At 42.4% G+C, this 9074-nt stretch overlaps 1 long non-coding RNA gene across 1 annotated transcript; it reads left to right on the top strand.

The window, feature by feature from the left end:
• The first annotated feature begins 3314 nt into the window (after window positions 1–3314).
• LOC134304355 (uncharacterized) lies at window positions 3315–8450 on the top strand. The gene is made up of 3 exons (XR_010007829.1): window positions 3315–3488; window positions 7916–8084; window positions 8163–8450. It is a non-coding gene; the product is annotated as an uncharacterized LOC134304355 (long non-coding RNA).
• The last annotated feature ends 624 nt before the right edge of the window (window positions 8451–9074 follow it).

Genomic DNA, 9074 nt, shown 5'->3' with positions numbered 1-9074 from the left:
CTCCCCTGGCTTAAGGGCCCAACAGTGGCAACCTGGCAGTCCAGTCCAGTCCAGTCCAGTACCTTAACTGCTAGGCTACAACTGCCCATTGAACCTGCCTAGAGTTGACTGTCCAAACCAAATTAGGCAAGAAGGGCAAACTGTTGGATGGACACCCACATCTGCAGCACCCCAGTATTCGGGCACGTTGTATGGTGAAAAATAGGCACTTAGGGATCTAAGACCATCGCTAGGGTGAAGCATGGTGGTGGCAGCATCATGGCATAGGCAGAGACACAGATGATAAGAATTAAGGGTCGGTTGACAAGTCTAATTGGGTTAGTCCAGATGTAAACCCCATGAAACATCTTTAAAGTGACCTGCCGTCTCTCAGTAGATGTTCGCATTATCTACGGTTCTGCCCAGCTAAACAAGAGACCCCTAGAAGCAGCAGGGCAGCAGGGTCCGGTGTTTAAATCCTGCCACTAAGAAGGAAACAGTGAGTCTCAGTGTTCATGATCTGAATGAACACACTGACTTCATCATAAATAAGTTTCATTACGCTGTTTATTTGCGAACTGTCACTTAATGCCACTTCGGAGACAAAGCTGCATAATTGACCATGAAATATAAAAAGCATCAACAATGAAGTAGTTTATTTTGTAAATGAATTCCTTTCATAGTTCTTGATTCTTCTCCCCCTTTTTTTTTTTTACACAAAGCCCATTATCTTGTTCAGGCCGGTTTGAGTAATTGCTTCTGTCATGACCCATCCAGAACTTCAAAAGAGGTCGTGGCAACAGGCATACGGGCGGAACGAGAGTGGGCTGCTGGTTATTACTCATGTCACTTACTTATATATACAATATCAGCTCCACTTACCATATAGAAGCACTTTGTAGTTCTACAATTACTGACTGTAGTCCATCTGTTTCTCTGCATGCTTTGTTAGCCCCCTTTCAGGACCCCCACAGGACCACTACAGAGCAGGTATTATTTAGGTGGTGGATCATTCTCAGCACTGCAGTGACACTGACATGGTGGTGGTGGTGTGTTAGTGTGTGTTGTAGTGTGTGTTGTGCACAGCAGCGCTGCTGGAGATTTTAAACACCTCACTGTCACTGCTGGACTGAGAATAGTCCACCAACCAAAAAGATCTAGTCAACATCGCCCCGTGGGCAGTGTCCTTTGACCACTGACGAAGGTCTAGAACTCAAACAGCAGCGATAGATGAGCGATCGTCTCCAATTTTACATCTACAAGGTGGACCGACTAGGTAGGAGTGTCTAATAGAGTGGACAGTAAGTGGACATGGTATTTAAAAACTTCAGCAGCGCTGCTGTGTCTGATCCACTCATACCAGCACAACACACACTAACACACCACCACCATGTCAGTGTCACTGCAGTGCTGAGAATGATCCACCACCTAAATAATACCTGCTCTGTGGGGGTCCTGTGGGGGTCCTGACCATTGAAAAACAGCATGAAAGAGGGTTAACAAAGCATGCAGAGAAACAGATGGACTACAGTCAGTAATTGTAGAAGTACAAAGTGCTGATCGGTGTAGATCTGTCACAGCAGTCTCTTGGTGTTCCAGAGCTTATAATACTCTGAAATAGGTTTTGAGGCATCTTCCCTTCATGCATTATAGTAAGTAAAATGTGCTTATAGAACCCTACAAGCAGGATCTGTATTGGATGTTGGTTCTCTTAACCCTACACCTTGAACCACTGTTGGTTTTATTTAGGATTTACTCATATAGAACGACCTAAACTATCTGATTTTGAAAAGGTCTAAACTGCACACTTATTAAAAAATAAACAGTTATACTGTAATACTTGCAATGTTATCAGTGGCGTGACGAGTTCTCACCGCTAGGTGGAGCGATTGAGCAAGTATTTATTTATCTACTAAATGTATTCTTCACTCATTATAAGTATTTATTAATTTATTTACCTTTTAGGTCGCTTTTAAAGTCATATTTGCTGCAGGACCAGGTCGAGTATGTCCACCATATAAACAAACTTTGGCAACTTTCTGTTTGCAGTTCAATTAAAGATATTTAACAGGTTCAGCTGACATATGTGAGAAAGGGCTGCAGCATTATTTTGCAGAAAGCTGCAGAATATGCTGGAACATGAATCCATTTCTGATATATTACACACAACTGTGTTTTAACTGATTACAGTGCACTGGTACAAATTCCTTTTTCTGGCTGCAGGAGAAACGTGAAGCTGAAGGGGCATGGTGGTGGATCATTCTCAGCACTGCAGTGACACTGACATGGTGGTGGTGTGTTAGTGTGTGTTGTTCTGGTATGAGTAGATCAGTCCACTCACTGTCCACTCTATTAGACACTCCTACCTAGTCCGTCCACCTTGTAGATGTAAAGTCAGAGACGATCGCTCATCTATTGCTGCTGTTTGAGTTGCTCATCTTCTAGACCTTCATCAGTGGTCACAGGACACTGCCCACAGGTTGCTGTTGGCTGGATATTTTTTGGTTGGTGGACTATTCTCAGTCCAGCAGCATTGCTGTGTCTGATCCACTCATATCACCAGCACAACACACTAACACACCACCATCATGTCAGTGTCGTACCTACTCTGTAGTGGTCCTGGGAAAGTCCTGACTATTGCAGAACAGCATGAAAAGGGCTAACAAAGCATGCAGAGAAACGTTGGACTACAGTCAGTAATTGTAGAACTACAAAGTGCTTCTATATGGTAAGTGGAGCTGATAAGGAGATGGTTTTAATGTTACGGCTGAACGGTGTACTGTATATCACTATGCAAAGCAGAGGAGAGCTGTCGTGTTCCAAATACCACATTACCTTATTAGTATTACACACTAAGGTTGATTCTGAGTAACGTATATGATGCTCATTTTAAGCACACTGGATAGGGTTTCATGTGCGGATTGGGACACAGCCCTTCAACCTGTCAACGAGTTGTGTGAAGCCTGATTTTTGTAAATTATCCCAACGTTTTACGTTGACTTGATTGTATACATTATGTAAAACATCATTTTAGTATCTTTAATTATATTTAAATGTTTAATTAAATAATTAATTGTGATTATTTTGTTGACACGGACCTTCAGGGCAGCCCTAATCATGCCTAATTATTGAATAGTGTGTTTATTCTACTCCAAACATCTATTAAACATATATAATATTATATAATATTAGCATTTATATGTATTATATTATATTTTGATTGAATTCATGTTAAAAAAAGTGGATTATTTACACAGTTTAATGCACAGAATGGCATTCACGCCTGAATGACCCCAGGGTTGCCAGATTCCTGACACCGTCCTGAATCCCCATTCTACGTCCACGTCCACAGAGTTTGCTGCTCATTTTACAAAGCTGTTTACTACGACCTAAAAACGTTAAAATCATAAATATATTGTCGTAGGTTATTGTACAATAAATATTCTACATTAAATGAATATAAAAAGTCAATTTTGGAGGCTTTATCACGGCAGAACGTCGAAGTTCAGGTAGGACATGAGGTTATACATATTAAATGTTTTGTTTTGTTGCTAACGCTGCTGCTGGATTGTTGTTGTTTGTTTGGATTGTTTATTTTTGTTTATTTTCTGTGTGTGTTTGCGTTGTTTTAAACTTTTAGATTCAATAAACAACCGCATACACTTAAAAACACCTTCACAAGCACCTATATATCAAAAGTCTGTAGACACCTCAGTGTGATATATTATGTTTGTCATCTTGTACACGACTTAAGTCATTATAACGTCTCATCTCCTCTGAGAAGTTTATTATTAAGGTTTTATGGTCATGTTTTACACTTTGGTTCCATTCATGACAGGACAGGTAGTGACGAGTTCAATGTCAAACCCAGTCATGGACAATTTTGTGTCTCCGATTCACCTCAGACTGTTTTTGTACTGTGGGAGGAAACCGGAGCGCCCGGAGGAAACCCACACAGATACTGGGAGAACCTTAATTTAGAGTTTGTTTATTAACCAGGCTTTACTTTGGTTCCATTCATGACAGGACAGGTAGTGATCATTTATTGGTTCATGTTTAGTTCAGTTCACCTGACTACATGTCTTTGTACTGTGGGAGGAAACCGGAGCGCCCGGAGGAAACCCACACAGATACATGGAGAACCACAAGGTTGTTTGTTAATCAGGCTTTTAAGGTGATGTTTTACACTGTTTGCATTCATGACAGGACTGATAGTAACAGGTTACCCATGATTCATCAGTTCAAGTTCAAGGTTCAGTTTTTGTACTGTGGAAGGAAACCGGAGCGTCCGGAGGAAACCCATTTAGATACATGGAGAACCACAAGAGTTTAGAGGTTGTTCGTTAACCAAGCTTTTAAGATGATGCTTTACACTTTGGTATTGGGCAGTGGTAGCTTAGTGGTTAAGATGCTGGACTAGTTATCATAAGGTTGCAGGTTCAAGCCTCACCGCCATCACTGTTGGGCTCCTGAGCAAGGCCCTTAATTGTCAGTCGCTCAAACTGTATTCAGTCATGATTGTAAGTCGCATTGGATAAAAGCATCTGCTAAATGCTGTAAATGTTCCATTCATGGCATGACTGTTAGTAACAGGTTACCCATAATTCATCAGTTCAAGTTCTAAGTTAAGTTTCTGTGCTGTGGGAGGAAACCGGAGCGCCTGGTGGAAACCCACGCTTATACTGGGAGAACCGCAATTTAGAGGTTGTTTATTAACCAGGCTTTTAAGGTGATGTTTTACTCTTTGGTTGCATTCATGACATGACCGGTAGTGACAGCTTACCCATGATTCATCAGTTCAAGTTCTAGGTTCAGTTTCTGTACTGTGGGAGGAAACCGGAGCGCCTGGAGGAAACCCACACATACGTGGAGAACCACAATTTAGAGGTTGTTTGTTAATTGGGCTTATGAGGTGATGCTGGACATGACCAGACTGGTAGTTTACAGGTTACCCATGATTCATCAGTTCAAGTTCAGTTAAGTTCACCAAACTTGCATGTTTTTGTACCGTGGGAGGAAACCGGAGCGTCCGGAGGAAACCCACTCAGATACATGGAGAACCACAAGATTTTAGAGGTTGTTTGGTAATCAGGCTTTTAAGGTGATGTTTTACATTTGTCTGCATTCATGACAGGACTGGTAGTTTACAGGTTACCCATGATTCATCAGTTCAAGTTCTGGGTTCAGTTTTTGTACTGTGGAAGGAAACCGGAGCTCCCGGAGGAAACCCACACATACGTGGAGAACCACAAGATTTTAGAGGTTGTGTATTTACCTAGATTTTAAGGCGATGCTTTACACTTTGGTTGCATTCATGACAGGGCTGGTAGTAACAGTGCATGTTTTCATACTGTGGGAGGAAACCGGAGCGCCTGGAGGAAACCCACATAGATACTGGTATAAAACCCAGTATATATACAGTGTATCACAAAAGTGAGTACACCCCTCACATTTCTGCAAATATTTCATTATATCTTTTCATGGGACAACACTATAGACATGAAACTTGGATATAACTTAGAGTAGTCAGTGTACAACTTGTATAGCAGTGTAGATTTACTGTCTTCTGAAAATAACTCAACACACAGCCATTAATGTCTAAATAGCTGGCAACATAAGTGAGTACACCCCACAGTGAACATGTCCAAATTGTGCCCAAATGTGTCGTTGTCCCTCCCTGTTGTCATGTGTCAAGGTCCCAGGTGTAAATGGGGAGCAGGGCTGTTAAATTTGGTGTTTTGGGTACAATTCTCTCATACTGGCCACTGGATATTCAACATGGCACCTCATGGCAAAGAACTCTCTGAGGATGTGAGAAATAGAATTGTTGCTCTCCACAAAGATGGCCTGGGCTATAAGAAGATTGCTAACACCCTGAAACTGAGCTACAGCATGGTGGCCAAGGTCATACAGCGGTTTTCCAGGACAGGTTCCACTCGGAACAGGCTTCGCCAGGGTCGACCAAAGAAGTTGAGTCCACGTGTTCGGCGTCATATCCAAAGGTTGGCTTTAAAAAATAGACACATGAGTGCTGCCAGCATTGCTGCAGAGGTTGAAGACGTGGGAGGTCAGCCTGTCAGTGCTCAGACCATACGCCGCACACTGCATCAACTCGGTCTGCATGGTCGTCATCCCAGAAGGAAGCTGACGCACAAGAAAGCCCGCAAACAGTTTGCTGAAGACAAGCAGTCCAAGAACATGGATTACTGGAATGCCCTGTGGTCTGACGAGACCAAGATAAACTTGTTTGGCTCAGATGGTGTCCAGCATGTGTGGCGGCGCCCTGGTGAGAAGTACCAAGACAACTGTATCTTGCCTACAGTCAAGCATGGTGGTGGTAGCATCATGGTCTTGGGCTGCATGAGTGTTGCTGGCACTGGGGAGCTGCAGTTCATTGAGGGAAACATGAATTCCAACATGTACTGTGACATTCTGAAACAGAGCATGATCCCCTCCCTTCGAAAACTGGGCCTCATGGCAGTTTTCCAACAGGATAACGACCCCAAACACAACCTCCAAGATGACAACTGCCTTGCTGAGGAAGCTGAAGGTAAAGGTGATGGACTAAACCCAATTGAGCACCTGTGGCGCATCCTCAAGTGGAAGGTGTAGGAGTTCAAGGTGTCTAACATCCACCAGCTCCGTGATGTCATCATGGAGGAGTGGAAGAGGATTCCAGTAGCAACCTGTGCAGCTCTGGTGAATTCCATGCCCAGGAGGGTTAAGGCAGTGCTGGATAATAATGGTGGTCACACAAAATATTGACACTTTGGGCACAATTTGGACATGTTCACTGTGGGGTGTACTCACTTATGTTGCCAGCCATTTAGACATTAATGGCTGTGTGTTGAGTTATTTTCAGAAGACAGTAAATCTACACTGCTATACAAGTTGTACACTGACTACTCTAAGTTATATCCAAGTTTTATTTCTATAGTGTTGTCCCATGAAAAGATATAATAAAATATTTGCAGAAATGTGAGGGGTGTACTCACTTTTGTGATACACTGTATATTTACAGTTTGCTTATTAACCAGGCTTTTAAGGTGATGCTTTATACTTAGGTTGCATTCATGACAGGACTGGTAGATTACAGGTTACCCATGATTCATCAGTTCAAGTTAATTTCACCACGTTTGCATGTCTTTGTACTTTGGGAGGAAACCGGAGGTCCCGGTCATGTTTACGGTCATGTTTTACACTTCGTTTGCATTCATGACAGGGCTGGTAGATTACAGGTTACCCATGATTCATCAGTTCAGGTTCAAATTCAGTTCATCTAACTTGCACTTTGTACCGTGGGAAGAAACCGTAGCTCGATAAATCATTAAATCGATACATTTCAGGCCATGTGAGCACTCAAGTGTATTTAAAACACTGCTTCCAATCCTGGTGTTTCTCAAGCAACATAGAATGGGTTCCTATTCAGGACCAACTTGATCAGCAATGTGCATAAGCACACGTCTTTCCTTAATAATCAATTTCTTTAATTTAGTTGTATTTATTTCTATACTGCACTATTACCGAAGCTATCCGAGCTTGTAACAGTAGCGTGAGACCAGATGCGCTCTGCGTTTGCTCTGCGTTTATAGTAAAACAATACGTTCTCACGATTAGAGGAAACAAGATTAGCCCGAGTGCAAATCCACCCAAAAGGCAAAAAAAGCATTTGGCAAGCAGTATAAAGATCAAAGAGTAATTGGGACTCAATTCTGCTATAATTAGCACTAAGTCGAGAGGCTCATCGATGCCCAGAAAGGCACTCTAACATAACTGTTTTAAAAAATCACACATGGACCCTACATGGTAGATTTTGTATGTTTATTAGGATTTTAACGTCATGTTTTACACTTTGTTTACATCCATAACAGGAACGGTAGTTACTCATTACACAAGGTTATATCAAACACGGTCATGGACAATTTTGTATCTCCAGTTCACCTCACTTGCACGTCTTTGGACTGTTGGAGGAAACCGGCGCATCCGCAGGAAACCCACACAGACACGGGGAGAACATGCAAACTCCACACAGAAAGGACCCGGACCTTCTTGCTGTGAGGCGACCGTGCCGCCCCCTGTATGGTAGAGCACAGACTGCACAGACGGTATATGGGCTCTTATTATCGTTATAGTTTTGGTCGTATAATGAGCTTGAAGTCTGCTGTATGCTCTCACATCTTCAGGTGTCAGATGCCTCCCCATGGTTACCTTGTATGAGGTGGAGCAAGGTAGCTCAGAGGTCTATCTTTAGTCGGGCGGGGCTGGAGCTTGTTGAAAGCAGATGTATTGTTGTACCAAGTAGTATTCCAAATTAGCGTTTATTGATGTACATTATTACTATGTGTATATAATGAAAATGTATAGGGATGTAACGATACACTCTACCCACGATGCGATGCGATTCACGATACTGGATTCACTGTACGATTTTTTTCCTGATTTTTTTAAACAAAATGAAATTGAAGACAAATTATGACGAAAAAAATTAAAAAATAAAATACTGTATTTGTGTTTATCTTTTATTTATCTAAATAATGAATGTCCTTTTATTTCTGAGGTAGGTACAAACTATGCAAAACAATGCTGCACATTTCCCTTTTAGTGTAAAAAAAAACTGAAATAAAAATTTTAAAACAATGAATAATACAAATAAAAAAAAATATCCTCACATAAATACATTTGGCTGGAAAACCCGAACCTGGCAACCCTGTAGTGACGCCAACCAGGCGAGGTTTTTTTTGTTTGTTTATGCATTTTCTCCAGTTGCCCGATTGCGTCACGCTTCCTCTCCACCAATGCCGATCCCCGCTCTGATTGAGGAGTACGACGCTAACCCACGCCCCCTCCGACTTGTGGGCAGCGTATGCAGCCGTATGCATCTTATCACCTACACTTTGACGAGTGCAGTGCAGCTCAGCGTTGTGTACGGAGAGACACACCCTGAGAGCACTCTTTTCTCATCTCCGTGCACGCGCCACCAACCAGCCAGCAGAGGTCGTAATCACACCAGTCTGAGAGAGAGACCCCATCCGGCTTTAATCCCGCCCCTGTCTGAACAACAGGCCGATCGTTGTTCATGTGGCCGCTCAGCCTCA

This window comes from Trichomycterus rosablanca, chromosome 27, assembly GCF_030014385.1.
Source record: "Trichomycterus rosablanca isolate fTriRos1 chromosome 27, fTriRos1.hap1, whole genome shotgun sequence".
NCBI classification, from domain to species: Eukaryota; Metazoa; Chordata; class Actinopteri; order Siluriformes; family Trichomycteridae; genus Trichomycterus; species Trichomycterus rosablanca.
The sequence above is the reverse complement of the archived record's forward strand: the minus strand, read 5'-3'. Positions and strand labels throughout refer to the sequence as shown.